At 37.5% G+C, this 19,451-nt stretch overlaps 1 protein-coding gene across 1 annotated transcript in view; it reads right to left on the bottom strand.

The window, feature by feature from the left end:
* Positions 1-19,451, bottom strand: part of LOC140230481 (myocyte-specific enhancer factor 2C-like) — an 85,057-nt gene that overhangs the window by 65,102 nt on the left and 504 nt on the right. The window lies entirely within an intron of this gene.

Consider the following 19,451-nt stretch of genomic DNA (forward strand, 5'->3'; position numbering starts at 1 on the left):
TTCTGTGACCAAGATGTGCGAGAGTTTGTATTCACTTCAATAAAGCCCTGGTGCCACCCATCACACAGGAGTGATAAAATCACTTGCAGTCTCTACAATGGCATCAAAATGTCTGCTGCATCTTTGGGCTGCAAAGTTCATTGGAAAGCAACAGCACAACATGCCTGCATGCAATCAACTCTTTCCTTCAGACCTTTGGAAAGCTGAATATGGGCTATATAACCTTGAACTTCTAGAAATCTCTTCGTTCCACACACAAAGAATTGCATGGTGAAATGACAGCAAACTGAACTCTTCCCATTGCATTTATTGATACTAAAAATTGAGTACTGGGAATAATAAAATATTGCTAAAATGAACATCATTTGATACTCACCATTAAAAAAAAAAAAAAAAAAATCAAAGAAAACACACTTTCAGCCAATGTAGAACAGTAAAGGTGCGATGGACAGGAGATCTGATTTCTAATCACATCTTGTATTTTACGAGCTTTTCACACACAATTTCTGCCAGAATGCAAAATACTGCTGTTAACTGTGTACATACATTTGTATGCAAATTCTTAATAACTGGAATTTCAGAATAAAAACTCCAAACTTATTATGACACATGTAAACTCATGGAAATAAGCAGCAACCTTCCTGATGTCAGTAAACACATTTTGTACAGGTAGTTATAAAAGCCAACTGTACTTGGGCTGGCACATACACAATTTTATGGTACTGTTTATCATACTCACTTATGAAAGATTTGTAGACAAGGAACACTGCAATACCTTCCCTACAATGTACAGTTCATTTAGAAGTGGTTTGTTATATTCCGCTCCTCATAAAACTGATTTTCGAGCATGAATGTTTCCTTGAAAGTGACCACAAAAACACTACAATGAATTGCTTTGAGAGTCATCATTGCAAGAAATAAAACTATTAATCTCATGAGCACAGGGTGAGGATACATCAACATACTTCACTGAAAACAAACATTATCTTATTTCTTGGGCCCCTCACATGTATCCCCATATTGCAGGGCTCAACATTTAGCCGTGGCCTGGTTGCCAATAAAATCTGAACAATTCTCTTTCTTTGTTTCATTTACTTATAAATGCACTCAGCTCACAACCTTCCTTCTCAACTCCAGATACATGATTCTGTCCATTTTAAGCACAACCCATGTGCATTAGTTTTCAAGTCTGTCTGACTGCCAAGTCTATTCTTAAGGATTGCATTATCTTATATGCAGCATAGATAACAGCAACCATGATGATTCTTGTCCTTCTTTGACAGAACCTGCCTGTTTCTTATGAAAAATCAATGTTGACTTGAGATGCTCCGGCTCTTATTCAATCTATAGATTTAGAAACACTTATCTAATGGATAAAAGGACATTGAACATCAAAATTCAAATAGAGACCACTGACAGCAGACTATATGCTTGTGCCTGAATGCAAGGTGCGGCTGCGAGTCCAACAGGAAAAACAGCATCGAGCGCACTGCACCCAGGCTCAGTGTGTCAGTTACTGGCCAAAGTGGAGTCTTCGGGCATTCCTTGCTGCAGGAAATTCCCCCCTTCGTCTAATGTGCATCCGGTCAACCACTTTGGCCATGTTCCCCTGAGCTCTGCCTGGTTCCCCTCCTTGTCCATCAATCCCACGTTCCCATGGCGATTCATCCGCCCACAGATCACTATATGTCTCATCAAGGAGACGAGAGCATCTTATAAGCAGCACACAAGAGGGAGTCAAGGCAATGGCAAATTGAAGATCCCACAATACAAAGTGTATGTTCCAGCGCATGCACAATGTATCTGTCTATATGCTGCTATGGGCCTCTTGCTGGAGCGCGGACACAATTTCGGAGGCAGTGCATTCTGTCATTGTGATCCCTCTCTATACCCCTACTTGTTCGGCTCTCCTTATACACTGACGGGACTTGTATGTGCACCCTGTTCATGCTGAAAATCACAACTGTTGTTCAATCATTGTTAATTGCTTTGGGATTATATACGGTATATATTTTGTGTGCGTGTGTGTGTGTGTGTGTATATAGATATGTTGATTTGCTGATTTGTTGATATATCCAAAAGACCAAAGTTGTACACTGTATTGCTCATACTGTAGTTTGGAACTTTATCGTAAGTGTTAAAGCTTGAGAACCCGTCTTGAATCATTTCATTTGCTTGCAATATATCAAAAGAGTCTACCAAGAAACTTTACCTGGCTGAGATGATTTGCCGGGATGATGAGTTCTTTTGGAGTATTTGGAGATCAAAAGTAAAAGTCCGTATACCGACTTTTATTCCAGAAGGATCCAGGCTAACTCAGTCTCGGGGACAACTCGGCCCTATTTCAGACCAGGACGGTCAGTCTCACCTCCCTGTTCAGACAATTCACACGCAGTTCGTGATCGCCACATTTTATACATAGGTGCATGTTCACTTTGTATGTGCACCAAAGAGGTTCTTTGATGAGCGCGTTGAATCAACTCGGCCCATAACTGCCATCAGCCAGAACGCGAAGCACTCCCATAGTACAACACTGTGAAATCCACAGGGATAACTCAGCCCACTGTCAAAGCGAGGCCGAGTTGTCCCCGAGTCCGAGTTAGCCTGACCCCAATTGGGTAAGTTCTGAGTTTTGGTTAACATTTCACATTTTCCTCGTGACCCAATGAATATCTTGTTATTACAGGGTTATTCTACACATTTCTTACGCATACATGTACATTTTGGAGGGAAATCTGACAATTCTGCAGGCATACCAGAACTATGTTTTACCTGCAACAATGTGTATGCATTATGTACTCTGATCGTTCGTAGTTCATAGGTTCTTAGGGGAGGGAGTTATTAAGAATTTCACTTTAATTTGAATATTAAACTTGAAAGGAAACTGATGTGAATTGTCAGTTTTTTTGAGGTTTGTTAATATCAGTGAATACTAATCTCAAAGTGCTAACAAAACTCGACAAAGACAATATCCACAACTTTTCCCAAACTGCATTCAGAAGGGTAATGGGGAAAAAAAATGACTTCTGGTGTGTTATGTGGTTGTTACATTCCTGTAATTTGATTATCATCTTTTCTTTTCTTTTTCTAAACTTTTTAACATCATAACCGTAACTTTGATATTATCATTTCTTAATGCCTTCTGGCAAACATTTATGACACAATCAAGGGTACGGAACATTTACTTCCTGTGGTTTGCAAAAACTAAAGGCACTCATGGCTTTTCCATCACCCTAATATTTGACAAGGAATGTCATTTCAATTTGGACGTAGGCATTACCTCAAAGAAACCCATAACACCATCTTGGAAATTGAGTGAATTCATACTAGTGAGGATTTATTCAGGGGAACAAAAGGGACAGGACATGAGCAGGACTAAGGGGATTGTGGGCCATTTTCTGCAAATTATCTCAGGAGGATTGTGAATACTCGGCATCTGTCAAAGTTAATTTGGCAAGCAAGAGTCTGGTGATGGAACGCAAATCAACTAATTGGCACCTCCCCCTTCCGTAATATTCCACTGCGGTAATAATTCCGGAAAGCAAGTTCATTTTCAGAGTCTATGGGCAGTAGGTATAACGCATGAACACCATGATCAGCAGTGACAACAACAGAGAAAAGATTATCTGAGATGGCCATATCTTTGTTTCTCGGCTCAATACTAAATGTGAAGACCTTACTGTGGCAATGTCACGACAACATCCGGAGAATAGAATTTCTCTAAAATTCTGATAAAACCACAGAAGAGAGCGAGGGCACCATTTAAACAGACACACACCGAAAATCTTACCAAGGTGGGTTTCCACAAAGCGGGTGTGTCTACTGATGTAACTACCATGCCTACCAGCCTGCGCCACCTATTGTTCTAGATTGTGCACATAACAATGTACAATCACTGCTCTCAACTACATAGAGATCAGTCGTTAAAATCCATGCACGTGATTGGCGCGTGTCAAGTATTCTCTGTCTGTAATGTTGCATATATGAGGGCTGAGTGTATCAAAGGAATGTGACTGCAGTTGCGTTCTAATAGAAAGGTTGCCAGGGTAAGTGTCATGGTAACGGTTGGGGTAGAATCTGGTAAAATTTACCGCGACAATGTCCGAGTAACATTTTGCGGGGATGGGGTGAAGAAAGATTACCCTGACATTACCCGGCCGTTGCTGTAGGAAGGCTCTGTCAAAATGGGCTTCACGTTGCAAACTACAAAATAAATCCCATCCCTTTGCATCCATTGTTGAACAAGTGAGAAAGCTTGATCAAGACAAACGAATGGTTAATTACATAAATTTGAAAAAGTTTACATAAATTTTGCTTTCATGCATCTGCATACTGTGTAAAATTTCAAAAAGTAGATGGTGGCCTACATGTAAAATGACAATATGCGAAAGCACTACAAATACAGTTTTTATGCAATGAAAATGAAAACCTTGCCCAGAATAATTTCCCATGAGTGTTTATTTCTGATTTATGCTTTGAGATAACCTTCAGTTTTTTAACAAATATTGGTTGATTCAGTTAATCAAAGTGGTAAACACAGAAAATAATCACTACTGAATTTAGTTTCTCGTAACGTAGGCCGATACACTTTTTATCTTGAGTCAACTGGAAGATGGTCTCTGTTACTGTATGTGGTCTAAAGAACATAAAAAGAAAGTGATGGATAGGATCACTTACCACTGCTGCTTGACCAATTGATAATCTCTCCATTTTTTTTTGTTTTTTTGTTTTTGAGAAAGGGATTCTACCCTTAAAACTGTCCCTGCACGACAACTATACAAAGTTTGGTGAGATTGGTTGCCTAGTGAGCTGGGAAATTCAACTCTGAAGAGCGTTATGTGAGAAGGCTAGCTGAAACAAAGAGCCTTTTCAGATGACACGGACCAGAACACCCTCCACATGCTTTTAAGCTAGCTATACATGTACCTCCCGACTATAAAGAATTCACATAAAGGTTCCAGTCACAATACCATAACCAGTGATCTGGAACTACTGCTTAGATCATGCATTTCTTTTGTTTTCGGCTCCTTTTCTGTCTAGCATTGTGCTGGCTAACTTTGCACAAAAAAATTCCATAAGTTCACAAGTCTACTCACACTATGTAGTTTGGGGTGGGGGTAGGGGGAAAGGAAAGAAATGGCAATCTTGCTTTACGGAGTGTTGATAGACAATTATTTTGCTTTACAAAAAATTATTCTTTTTTTTAAAACAGAAATCACCATCACAATGAGTTCTTCTACCTGATAAATCTTCATTCTCATCTCTATTCTTTCTCTCATTTTTCCCCCTTCCACTCCCTTGCAGTGGCAGACATGCTAAATGCAAAGCCATGTGGCTCATGGCCAGTTCCACGTAGCAGGGCAAGAAGGTGGCACAGGGGGGCGTGCAGGAAATGCAACGCCAGTCTGTCTTCCTGCATGAAAGGCAAGACAGGCCCAACTCCTTGATGCTCTCTGGATGTGCATTAGCGAGACAGGCTTTCCTCCTTCGAGCAAGGGGTAGAGCAAGCCCTGGAACGCTGTGGCTCTTCTCTTTCTCTCTGCCTTTAACTTTTCCTTCCCTGATTTAATTTTCCTTCATTTCTGTTTAGAAGCAAGAGGCAGTGCTTTGTATTTTACAGTATCATGCTTTTGCTCATGAGATTTAATGTAAATTTTGTGTATTGCTTTTTTTCTCCTCAAACAAACAATCTAGAGTTACAAGTGGATATAGCATTATAATGATAAGAAAGAATTACAATGTACCACCATTTTTTTTTCTCAAAAAAGCCATCGTCGGAATCAGTTCCTTCATTTTCCCACTCGTCCCTACACTGAACCTCCTTAATGAGGTTCACAGCAACCTCAATGGCATGTAAAAACTGCATTAATTTTTCATGTTATTGATTTCCTCCCCTCTTTTTTTTTTGTAATAGTTTTGTTCTCCTTTTAATCCTATACATCCCAATGGCAATCCCCAGATGACATGAGCAAACTAGGCCTACTTCTACACTGAAACAAGAAGCTAGTAACATGTGTACAGTTAAGACACATATAACATTATTTCACATACAAGAGAGCTCAACTTTAAAGTTTGAGTGCTGCATGCATTTACCAAAAATAAGTGCCTGCTGAAGCAAAAATCCTTGGAAGACGATGTCATCAGAACAAACACTAATTTTGGTCCAGGAAGTCTACAGGAAATTTAATATTCACTCATAAGGCAAAGGATGGAAATATAAACTTAAAATAGTTTAAACATCATAATTAATGTATGGTGTGTAGCAACAAACACAGAACAATTATAGTGTGGATAATGTTTTCGGTGCACAGTAAACTTTGATACTTTTTTTCTCTGTTTCTCTGCCTGTATGCATTTGCAGGTCTACTGCGTACATAGCTTATCAAATAAGAAAATAAAAACGAAGAGTTGAATAACACTTTTGTGGGTAGTGCATGTTCTTATACATCAGTTGACAAAAAGCCCCCTGACCTCACTCATGTGTTCACAATGGATGGGGGCCATGGCAGAGAATGACCAACTGTGGCCAGTTAAGAGGAATGTCAACAAATGAGAGATTAACAGGACACAGTTATATCAGCCTGGCAACATGGAAAGAAGTTAGTCGACTGTTATATGTATGAGTACAACTGGAGCTTGTTTTAATCTTTGAACCACTGCTCACAATTTCAGTGTACATCTATGGTGTGATTCTATAATCGTGGAACATATAGAATTCTGCATGATTTATAAAAATGTGTCTCAGTATGAATGCATGATTTCTTTCTGGGACATCAACTTTTTTTTTTTCCATTCCATAAAAAGTTCGGTGTATTCTCTGACCCACCCCTCCCCTCCCCCAGATCTATCTATATCACTTGCCAGCTATAAGAAGTTTTGTATGCCCTAGGTAATCCTGAAAGTGCTGATTAAGAGGCCTGGAAGAAACCATACTTGGAAATGTCTAAAATGCCTACATTGTAGTTATCAAAAACAAATACTTTTTCTTTTCTATTCTTTTTATTCAGAATACACCACAAGCTGATCATTATTAGGCAGCAAACTTTTAGCATGCAATGCAAGTTGAAAACATTACCACTGCATGTTTTCTTTAGCCATCAATGCTATAATTTCCAAATTGAAACATATGACAATGATGAAAATCATTCCCCTATCCTTCACATGGCTCACAGATGTATGTCAAACACCTCTAATGCAATGTCTTGCAACAAGCAGTTACAGGGCAAAATCTGAAGCCCACTAGCGTGCAAATACAGGTGCATGGTTAGTCACAGTTCGCATCACTTCTCAAAGCTCTATCCCTACAGAGTACATAGGTCATAAAGTCCATGTTGGATTGTTGATACATCAATTAATCAGATAATCAAATTATCAGCCTGGAACAAACAAACCACACAGCAGCCTGCAAAGGGATGCTTTACACTACTCTGCTAATAAGACATTAATGGATGATGAATTAAAAACCGCAAACAGGTAGTAAAATACCACTGGTATCCACAAGAGGCTTGCCGGATCCATAACAAAGACTCAAACAGTGTGCTGCTGTTTTCATCAAATTTCTTGTATGCTTCATTCCTTATCCTTGCTGTTTGGTCATCACTACACTCAATGATTAATTAGCTGCAATGTAAAAGACAAAAATTTGCAAGGCCTTTTTATATCTTTAATCGGGAGGATATTGAAACAGTCCTCAAATGATATGGGTATACCTCTACCAGAATTGTTCTATTTTATGAGATCAAGTGGCTACACATTTAGCTTCTAACAGTTTTTTCATTCCTTGCTACAATGTACATTGTATATCAAAGGAAACTATGCAAGACTTTGTTGCTACACATTCAAATTGTGTCAATTTGTAATTAAATAGCATTGCCTTGGATACAAGCTCCTCTTTCATAAATTATTTCAAATTGACAAGACCACATTGAAAAACAGCTAACAAAATAGACACATTTGTCATTTCACAGTGTACAGCAAACTACAATGTAAGTACATTTTACTGTACAGTAAAAAGCAGTCTGTTTCCTCATCATGAGTTCAAATAAGCCATATTTACAATACCTGAATCTCAAGCTGCAATTGTGAATGAACAGTTTTCATACAGTGCTATGTATAAATGGAAAACAATTTCAGGTGTGCAATGTGCAATCCCTTTTGAAGTGGTTGTGAATACTATCTATGGTTTTAATAGCACAACTGCCCAAACTTCACAAACACTGTAACCATCTGTATCTCCCTTCTGGTCCACCCAATTTGTCTCTACTCATCATCATATCGATGTATGCTTGATGGCCTACACATAGTGTAAAGCAAGATATTTTCGCAGCATGAAATTTTCGCAAATTGTCACTGATATTCAATGCATATAAATGTATTGCAGACAAGAACTTTCATGTGCAATTTCATTTCATGAGTCTTGGCTCTTGCCAAATTTGCAAAATCAATGTAATACTCAATGCACTTTGTTGATAATGAATAATTTCTGGCACGGCAGATAAAAGTCGATACTTTGAAACTTGGTATGTATATGTATAATACATTGTATGCATGGTTGCGCAACATCAGTATTTGAGTTATAAGTTGTGATAGGTTTCAACAGAGATCTCATCACAGCTATGATGACCACAACACTACACAGACGGACGTTTCCACCCACTCAGTGCAGCTTTCAAAAACTTCCTTTCGAGACCTACTCAGAAACTATAATTAGACCATAGCATTTCACTTCCCATGAATGAAGCTCTGCCTACAAGAAGGAAGTGAATGAAAAATTTCACTTTCAATTTCCACGGAAGTACATACGATGTACCAATATAACTGAGTAAGCATGTGCACACATCAAGTTAAAGGAGAGGAGTATACAGCATGTACGCTTGTAACGGGTAAATTTAGACCTTCCAGCATAGTCACTGTATGAGATGATGACTAGTTCAAGTACCTGCACCTTAAAGACGCAGCTTTTATAAAGCATCAATTAGGAGTCAGAGACTGTGAGAAAATGATATTCATGGGACATCTCCATGCCTCACATCAACATTATATAGCAAACACATAATGGGGGCGCTGGCACTTGATATAGAATTCTTGCAATTATATGATGTGACAAGGCACAATTTTATCAGGAAAACTAATCAAGTATCAAATTCTCATGTCTGGATTCCCGTAGCCGGGCGTAGCACAGTGACAGCAGTGAGGCTTGCGGGAGGGTCCAGCGTAGTGCAAGGACCTTCTAAGGCCAGTCCTCAGCCACAATAATGCGAAAGAGTGATGCGTGCATGACGCAGGCATATATGCTCCTCACAGATACACACTGATACGTGAGCAGCACTTCAACACACACATCCTATACATGCAATGCCCTCCTCTTTCCGTCTCTCCCTCCTTCTCTTTCTCTCTCTCTCTCTCGCACGCGCAAGGCTCTGCTCTACTTCCTGTTGCTAGGCAAGCACTACCATTATGACGTCTGTACATAATCAGGCTGTTCCTGCCCAACCAAGGATGCAACCAAATATAGCAAGGCTACTGGCTTGATACTATTTTTAGACTCTTAATTCCACAGACACCCCCTAAAATAGCATCCCTGACTTCTATATTTTGCCCCCCTTAAAGACATCAACAGTTATCAACATGCACTACTTGAGACATTCGTTTGTGGAGGAGTGCAAAAGATAACATTAGGGTCTGGCAACACCTCTGGCTGCCCACTGAGGGAAGCAACGCAACCAAGCATCATACAAATGAATTATGAGGACACTAATACGAGTTTGGAAAATGTAGGTGAAGTGACAAATCAACAAAGATGTTGGATAGCGAATGGCAGATGATGCCTTCCCCTCACGCATCCCTTAAATTGATACAGGCTTGGGGCAATTAAGGAAGTCTGATACCCCTCATTCACATTATCATGCCATCTCAATTCGTTTTTCACTTCTGTTACTTCACATCAATACTGTAATATGGCAGAATGGTCAATGGATGAATCTGGGGGGTCGTTAGTTGTTTTATTGCGTGTCTGCTTGCATGCATGAATGTTTCTTCTTGCTAGCCAGTTTCTTAGAAAGTAATCCAGTAGAAACATACATACTATGTTAAACCACAAACAGTCTCCACTGTCAAATCAAATTATATACCATCTAACTACTGACAATGCTGCAATTAAGCTTTCTGGAAAAATTTGTAGGGACAAAATCAAACTCTACAGATGACTGCCCTATTTCGAGGTGCAAGTGATCACTGATAAAAATGTTTGTAATCTGCAGTTGTGTAATTTCGTCACAGAAAGAAATTGTTTCACAAACTCTAATATGTTTATGGGGTCTACTCTTGCCACTAATCAACTACTGTACTTGAAGAGGTCAAGTAAAACACAAAATACCACATGGGGTTTTAACCAACATTCCATTCGAATATTTAATCAATAAGCTTTGTTGGAATTTGAGATGATGAAGACTGCAAATACAAATCAACATATTATATCAAGGAGATAAAATACTTCCTTCACTTCCTTTCAGTTTGATAATTTTTACATCATAGTGATCATGATCAAGAGATCAAAGTGTGCAATACATTTTGCATAAAATTTGATCTAAATGTCTAAATGTCTCATGGTACATGTATGTAGTATTTGTCAGTTGTTCTGATATTCTTAATTCCGCCATCTTCTTACACTTTTCCATTATTCATATGCAGTATACAACTGATGATCTGCCAACAGTTTCATATTCTAGAACATTTAAAAGAATTCAGCTCTACAATGTATGAAATTGAATAAAAGTGATGAATTGTCATGTCATGCAAATGTCCACTAAGTGTTGTCGGTGATGACAGAGGAAAGCAGCTCAAATTCCAATGATTGGCATACCAATAAAAAATTCCAAAATTCCAATTTGAGGCACATTACTTTTCAATGTCACCATGTCAATGCAAGAGGCTTCAGTCTTGCTACATGTACAGTACAAAGGGACTACGTTTTAAGGCAGAATAGAAAGCACAGAAATGCCAAGTACCCAACATTAAATGAAGGGCCCATCATTTGTCAATCCAATTTCATCCTGGTTTCATGATTTCCCCATATCCTGTTTAATATGTACCGGTACTGTCATGTCTTCACACTGTAAATTAGGTCTTGCACTTAAGGAGGACCTCCTGAATGCTTGTGTCTTTGACAGAACCTGCCATAGAACTGTGACACACCAGGAAGTGAAGATCACCACTTTGAAGCCATCCAGCCTATCTGGACTAAAAGAGGGAAGGAAGCTACGCACATTGACCTTACTCAGCGCCAAGTTGGTGTACACTGGAAGTGACTTTCCATTGGGCACTCTATTGTTTACAGATTAATTAGACACTCTCACTCAAGTTGGGGAGTGCACTTCTGTGTACTCTTCCACCTGAGCATTGATGATGCCTCACTCACACACCCTCACTTGGCGAGACAGGTATATTCTATTTTCTATTGAGTACAGGAAACTAAACTCACATACATTGTACTGTATGTAATTCTGGAATAACAGTGAAGTATTGAGGGGTTTCCATGAATAGAAATCGCTATTCACTGGAAGTGATAAATGCAAATTATATAGGACCTTCACATAAAATCCCCAAAATAAAACAATTTTACAAAGCACTTTTCTATAATCCATTCAAGAGGTAAAGATCTTAGAAGTTTCCATTTTTAATAAGCTATCATAAATGCATAATGAGTGATAAGAATATGAAGGTATATGAAATAGGGTCCTGATTTCATGTATTTCAATATACCTATTGAAATAAATGCACAATAATGAAGGGCCATTGATAGACAGGCAATTCATATGTCTGAAGGGTTTGAAATATTATAGAACACACAGTCTATATAAGGATTAAAGTAAAAAAGTTACTGTGTTTGGAAATAAAGTAACAAGCATTGTAAGAGTTTTGACAGTTTCAGTGTCATGGTAAAATCACCTGTGGCATCCTCTAATGGCCCTCAAGTGGTGGTCTTGTCCACACAACACATAAAGTGTAATAATGCTTTGTTCCTGTATCAATCCTCTTCCTCTCTCTTGGAAGGTGAATAAGAAAATGTACACTACAGTCTGGATTAACACATGTCTCCCCACCATATGTGAAACCACTGACAGATAAAACTCAAAACAAAGGAGTTATCACATGGTTGATATCACAACCACATGATCCAAAGTCATCACAGTATTTGATCTTGGATGACTTCCTTTCAGATGGTCATAACCTTTATTCAGAATGTTCTATTGGCTCAAAGTTTTTATTCAGATCTGCTACTTTTGTTTCACTTGTAGTATCGAGAAGAGTCCGATACTCAAGTATTAATTGTAGTGACATAAAATCATCAGTTTGACCTCTACAATGTAAAATTAATTTCTTGTGTGTTTCCCTTATAGGGGACTGGATTTTTCATCCACGGTTTTTTCACCTGTCCATTATTTCACTCTGTAACTTTGGCTCAGCTAAAATTTTGAATGCATGGGGAGAAAAAATAAAACTCATCTGTATAGGGGCCTCCAGTAAGGAAATTTTTGGTTCATCATGACCTGAGACTTTAATATGCAGACTACACTGCATTTTGCAGTATTTGCAGAGTCAACATTCACATAAATATCACCCCTACCCCTGCCCCCCCCCCCCAAAAAAAAAAAGAAAAAAAAAGAAGAAGAACTTGAGATAAGATTTAATGACTGATCTTAAAATCCTAATGTACAAACAACACCACATCTACAGCTCTGGACAAGAAAAATCAAACAGAAGTCAAAGTAAGGAAGTTCCTAAATGAACAGTATAGACATGCAAACAAATACAATAAACAACATATTTAATAATAAATATCACACAGCAGAACAGGCCTTTATCTGTCCCAACTCCACTTTTAATCACTAACATTGTATCCAGCAGGACTTATTGCCACTAACCTTGCATTATATCCTTTATCATTATTTTCTCTATGAAATTCATAGCTGCTGGCTACACAGATTTTGCATGCTTATCTGGGCATTTGACCCTGTTTTGCAGCAATCTGAAAATCTTATCAATGGCAATTCACTCGTTAGTTTGTCGGAGTGCCGAGGATGATTGAAATTCATATGTTCCTGGCATTATCTCATATCAAGCAATATCACTAGAACAGAATTTGACCTATGACTGTACCCTTCTTGGTTCAACCTTGCGGGGACTGTTATTATCACGCAGGTGGAAAAAGATTACCCTGAAGTTACCCGGGCGTTGCTACGGTAAATCTAGTTGGAAAAGCTCTGTTAAAACAGGGCTTAAGTGAAACTAAAAACTTGACCCTGACCTCAATGTCACAAGAGAGACTTGCCCTGAAATGACATCCTCGCACTAAGTTCAACTAAATTCCCTTGTGGGATTTTACAAGTATTTTGTAAACCCATGTTGTCGTGTGAAAAGGGGGGGGGGGGAGAGAAACAGAAAAATCTGAGGCTTTAACTATCATTACCCAAATTTGACCTCATAAATGACCTTTCAGTCCACTGACTTCATCATTGTGTGGCCATGAACCAACATTTGTATTTTAAAAATCCACATGTATCAGATTCCACAAACACTACACATCATTAATTGATATAATGCATAGAAGAATAGACACATACTGTACATGTAGACAAAGGGCAAACCACCACACATTTTATACGGATCTACAAATACATGTATGTAAAGCACTAATATTTCCAGTGGTACCTCCACACTGATGCTACAGGTATCTATTGACGATAGTGTCAACAACATCAAAGTATCATTGATTGCTTCAAAATCAACCAATTACTAATCGTAAGAAAAGCTTTAATATCTCTGTTCTTCACAAAGATCTATCAATAAAGCTGACTGCATACAGTCTCATGACCAGGACCTAACGCTTTCAAAATTTTGGCAAATCAAATTTCATCATGTCTAGGGTCTCTGGAAGGTTGTATCAGACTCAATCCAATCAACTAAAAATAAAATCAGTAACAAGATATAAGATATTCACAAAGCTTCAGATGAACTTGTTGCGAGTTTTTCCCTCACACATCTTTCTAAACTGTGTGTACAAAATAACTGCATTTGTACATATCATCTACAGTAAATGTTGTTTTCCAGAGTTGGTATGGTACTACAAAATTGTTTGTTTACACACAAGAAACAAAGCATGACAAAATTGAGATCATACCAAGTTTTGATACAAAACAGCATACCCAGTGAATGATAACCTTTGGCAAATCACACATGTATTTTTCATGACTCAGTTACACTGTTGTTCCTGAAACACAAAAACGTGGTTTTATCACACACAGCAGAGGGTCAACCTACAAAAGTACAATATACGTATGTACATCCTACAAGTAAATACTGAACAGTTACCTAATGTACACATATCATATCACCTTTCTTCACATGTCACTCGACATGGACAGAACATGTGGGCAAATACAGTTTTCATAACAAAACTACAAAGACCTAAATTTTGACAATCAAGGCAACAGCATCACTGGGGAACATGGAGACCATATGAGATTTTGTCTGCAAACAAGAACATGTACAAACTTTGTACATACACATTTTGTACATGTTCTTGTGTGCAGACAAAATGGTCTCCATGTTCCCCGATTGTTGGTGTAAATAACCTTTTGCCCCCATTTTTCAGTATAAGCAACATCAACAGAGTGTGTAAAGAACAACTCACAATTTATAGTTTGGCCAGTTTCTCTGGGAAGGATCTTTACAAGGAAAGTTACTGGGGCTTCAAAAACATCTACATGTAGTTTCAGTGCACTTTCCAAGAATAATGATATGATTCTCTGGTTCACTGTTCTCTGATCATGGACAGTGTTAAAACATTTTCATAACAAGCTAACCATTGTGTATAGCCAAGTAAAGGCAGCAGTATATGCTTAGTAGTAAGCACTTCTAACTGTCAGTCTGCTGGTTAGAAAAGATGTTCAGACACAGTATCCTATTCCATATCAAAGTCATAACTTCATACCACTTTTTATCGCCTTGGCTTTAGAGCACTTCTATACTTCACACAGTAGTGGTTTATCACTTTTCAAATCTACAAGTTTGTACTTGTCATGGGGACAAAACTAAGCAGTGTTACAATGTATGACTCTTTATTTCTTCAAAGAAAAGTGGATGGCAGATTTTAAGCATATCATAGCAATCATTTATTCACACTGATGTCTGAATGTAAGCCCTCATTCAGCCTACGTACGGTATCAAAAAATACAATAAACATCTCCTGTCATCACATCACGGTATTCTAACTGTAATGTCTGCACTTATTCAAAAGCACTTAATCAGCTTATGTTGAGCCTTCCCTACTGATGATGGAAATAAAAGGTAGGAGACACTTAATATTCTCAAATCTCAAAATCTGATTGGTTGACTAGTCATCACATGATGTTTGATGACATGTACTGATACACCCTACTGCACACAGACGCCAAGAAATGTAAAAGAATTAATAATGGGACTTAATGCTGAAAACTAGATCAATTTGGATGTGAGAATGTAGGGGTGGGTATCTCAAATACAAAGTTTGGGTGTATAAAATTCTTGTCAATTTGTTTGTCAAAACTTTGGGAACTGACCATTATTGGAGAAACTGTGCATTTCTACAGCAATCATGACAACAATAAACTAAAGAGAATATCAAAATGTCCACATGAAATTATTAACTACAATAGGAGAGATCAATATGACCAAATCCTAATAAAATTTCTGACATAATTCCAACATTAAATTTCGTATTACATTAGCCCACCATATTATACAGTTTGTATCCTTGTTGGTACATATCACATTAACATGCAATGTATAGGCCTGAATACATGAAGGTAGTTTAAACTGTATGGTACAAATTTGGACCATGGTCTAAAATAAGCGTGAAATACAATGTAGGCATACCTTTGACATGCGCGTATCAATGCACGTTTGCTACTGGACGTCTGTTGGCGTACACAATCTGTGAATCGTACACTGTGTATTTATGCAGAAGAAATTTGCATAAACCATGGTTTCAACCATGGTTTCAATCGTACCACCTTCATGAATTCGGGTCATAAGGACCAAGTGAGATGAACCTTGTAATTTGATTGTACTGTAGTAAGTAGAAACTTTTGAACCACTGTTGTGCTGGGCCAATTTCAATTAACTTTGGTTGTTTATTTTGATTTTACACACCTTGTGAAACCTTTCTTTTTTAATGCAGATCTTATCAAAGAAAACAACATATCATCTTGTAAAGAATCCTACCACTAAATAGATAAAAATCGCCATCCAGCAAGATTTACACGACAATGTACTGATTTGGCAGTTAGTTTCTAAATTTCAAATTTTATAAATTGATTCGTACCCATTTATTATTTTTTTTTTTAAATCGGGTCAATAATTCAAATTTTACGTCTAAAAACACTGACAATCTTAATTACATTTAGGAGAAAGGTCTGAAAACTGAAATGCCCAAATATTAAATGGTCAGCAGTACATGACCTTGGATGACACATTACTTTCCACTCAAATCACATGGTGTTTGCAATACCAGATTCCACCAAATCAAGTTGTGTCAATACATTCAAATCAATATGCACCATATTTGTAGGCAATGTTTGCTTCAAACCTATCTCATTACCAGTAATATTATTGTGTAGTCTTTCTCCTTCCACTATTTTCAAGGGCAAGAGTTGTTCATATTTTCAAGTTTTAAAAGAAGTAAGTTAATGTATCAGATAACACACTCACTTGATAATAATTTTCATTCCTTCCCTTAGGAGATGTGAGACAAGCATCATTCTTTAATCACTTTAATAGGATGTACAGTTAGTTGGGGTGTTCAGTTCAGACATGAAATGCAAAATGAAGCTGCATACAGTAACATGCTATACAGTAAGACCATAGCTACAGTGTGTAGCTACACACGCTGAGGGGTTATTGATGACAGAGTAAGAACAACGAACACATGAAATTCAAGTCCAAGGTAGAGTGTATGCACAATTTTCTAAAGTTACTTTCACTCAGCTAAATAATATGAAAGATGATGGCTTAAATTGTTATCATATTGTAGAAATACACAGAATATTTTAGCTTCAGGTTTTAAAATAATATCAGGAGCTGAGAAATCCATCAATGGCACTCTGTATATTCCCTTAGATGTCAATACACATACAATTGTACAAATGCCAGTTAGTTCATCAAGCCAGGTAAAAAATCCTAGTCCAGACATTATTCCAGTATGTGTTTGTACTAAATGACCAAATAATTATTAGCATGGCAAGTGATCCACTATATTCAGTACACATGGACATACTGTATTATCAATCATACGCAAAAACAAACGAGCAAACAAAAAAAAACTTTGAATAAGGATAGACCAGTTAGCCGTAGCTTACAAATTGTGCAAAAAAAAAAAAAAAAAAAAAAATGTCCTGCAGTGTCACACTGCTAATGGAAGAAAATGAGCTGTTGATTTACAAATACATACAAAATAAGCAGAGGTACTGCTTTTAATGCAAACATAATACTTTTCTACATATTATAAACTAGTAAACTGCAGCAATGTCTGTTACGGAGGTTTAATGTTTCCTTAACTTTCTTTCTCTCTTTTTTTGTTGTTGCAATAAACTTTTCTAGCAGTATGAAAATTGGGCATAATTTTTGTATATGAGTCTACAACTCTGATAAAAGCTAAAGCAAGTACACCAATGGATGGGCCACTTATGTAATATAAGATATACGTACCGGTACTATGAGCTCAGTCAACTGTCTAGAGCTACTTGTAGAAGTAAATCTACACATTTATGTGACTACTATTCTAGAATCTCTATATTAATGCAAGACATTACAATTTTATGCGCTACAGGGCATAATATATCAAGTATAAATCCTCCTCACTTATCAAATGCTTCTCATTTTCTCATCTCATGCTATATCAGTTTTATTTGCCGTTAGCGTCAGCTGGCCTCTTCCTCGAGTATATCAACAGAACTCAGAAAATATTCTCCAACCACCCCACTGGCTATGCCTCAACAGCTCACCGAGTCAAAATAGATTTTTCTATATTTGTAACATAATGCATGATCTACAAAAACAGTCTTTATAACTGTTGTTTCCTATGTCAAGAATCTACTAAAATTCTCTAGGAAATTCTTTGATGGTGGATGACAATTCTAGATCTAAATCAGGTAAATTCATATCAGAGCATAGAATCAGATGTTCATCATTTTCATGTTACAGTGGAACAACTGTGGTATTACCTCTTTTCTACTGAAACAGTGGGTACTATACAACACTTCTACATGAAATGTATTTTTGCATCCATGTACATGTAGACATCTTAAATTCCGGAAACCTAAATTGCACCAAAATCATACTAAATAGCGAATTTCCAATCACTCACATAAAGTTGAACCAAATCAGTCAATTGGAAGCATCAATATCGATGTCAACTTTCATGTCATCGCTCAAAACGACTCACTCTTTGTGAGTAATTGCATGTAGGGTCTAATGTGAGTACTGTGATCCGAAACTGAAGTTAGCCATCTACAAATCTTTAACCAGGAGCAAAAAAAAAAAAAAGAGGAAAAAAAAAAATCAACACAAATGGTTCATGTTGGATGAAGATATGCAGTTCCTAGATTGCACAAGACCAAACACAGACATACAAAGACAGACATGCACACAAACACACACACACACAGGCCTACACACATCCCACATGCATAATTATTTTCAATGACCAACTTCTTTCAACTTGCTGCAATTATCGCACACTGCTTTTTTTTTTTCTTTTTTTTTTCAGCTCCTGCTGCGCTGAGCTTTGTTTGCATTAACATTAGGCAGCTACTTCAGTTCTACTCAGGCAGCATCACAAATTGTTCTAGGACCTAGGTGATGATTAAAAAGTTTATGTCGATATTGACCTTAAAGGCTTTATGACAACTGATCTGGTTCAAATTTACATAAGCAATTGGAAATAAGCTAAAATGGATCTATATCCAATGATTTTTGTGCAATTTGGTTCAGTGACTGGAATTTGAGATACGGTAGTAGGTCCTCTGGATATATCATGAAAATAAGTGTCTTACACACAATGTACAAATCTACAATGACTTAATGTTAAACCTTTTTGAATAGGTACTCTTTTTGGTAAAGCACGCCGCCCTTTAAAATTCACCCATAACGCTGTCAAGAATTCGACCATCGGTTACATGTGAAACCTGAGGTCTATGCTTTTGCGCAAGGTCAAATTTTGGCATGGGAGGTAGAACCTTGGTGCGCGATTTTTAATTATTAAGAAAAGGTTAATTGCTAGACCACCTACAACAACTGTGTTGCTTATACTCTCATTGGACATATAAGTTTAATGTAATACTTTCTAACAATAAGTAGTAACATGTCGACAAAACACGACTGCTCTTTATTGACCTTGAAAAATTCTACTCCTT

The sequence above is a fragment of the Diadema setosum genome, chromosome 7, assembly GCF_964275005.1.
Source record: "Diadema setosum chromosome 7, eeDiaSeto1, whole genome shotgun sequence".
In the NCBI taxonomy this organism is placed as follows: Eukaryota; Metazoa; Echinodermata; class Echinoidea; order Diadematoida; family Diadematidae; genus Diadema; species Diadema setosum.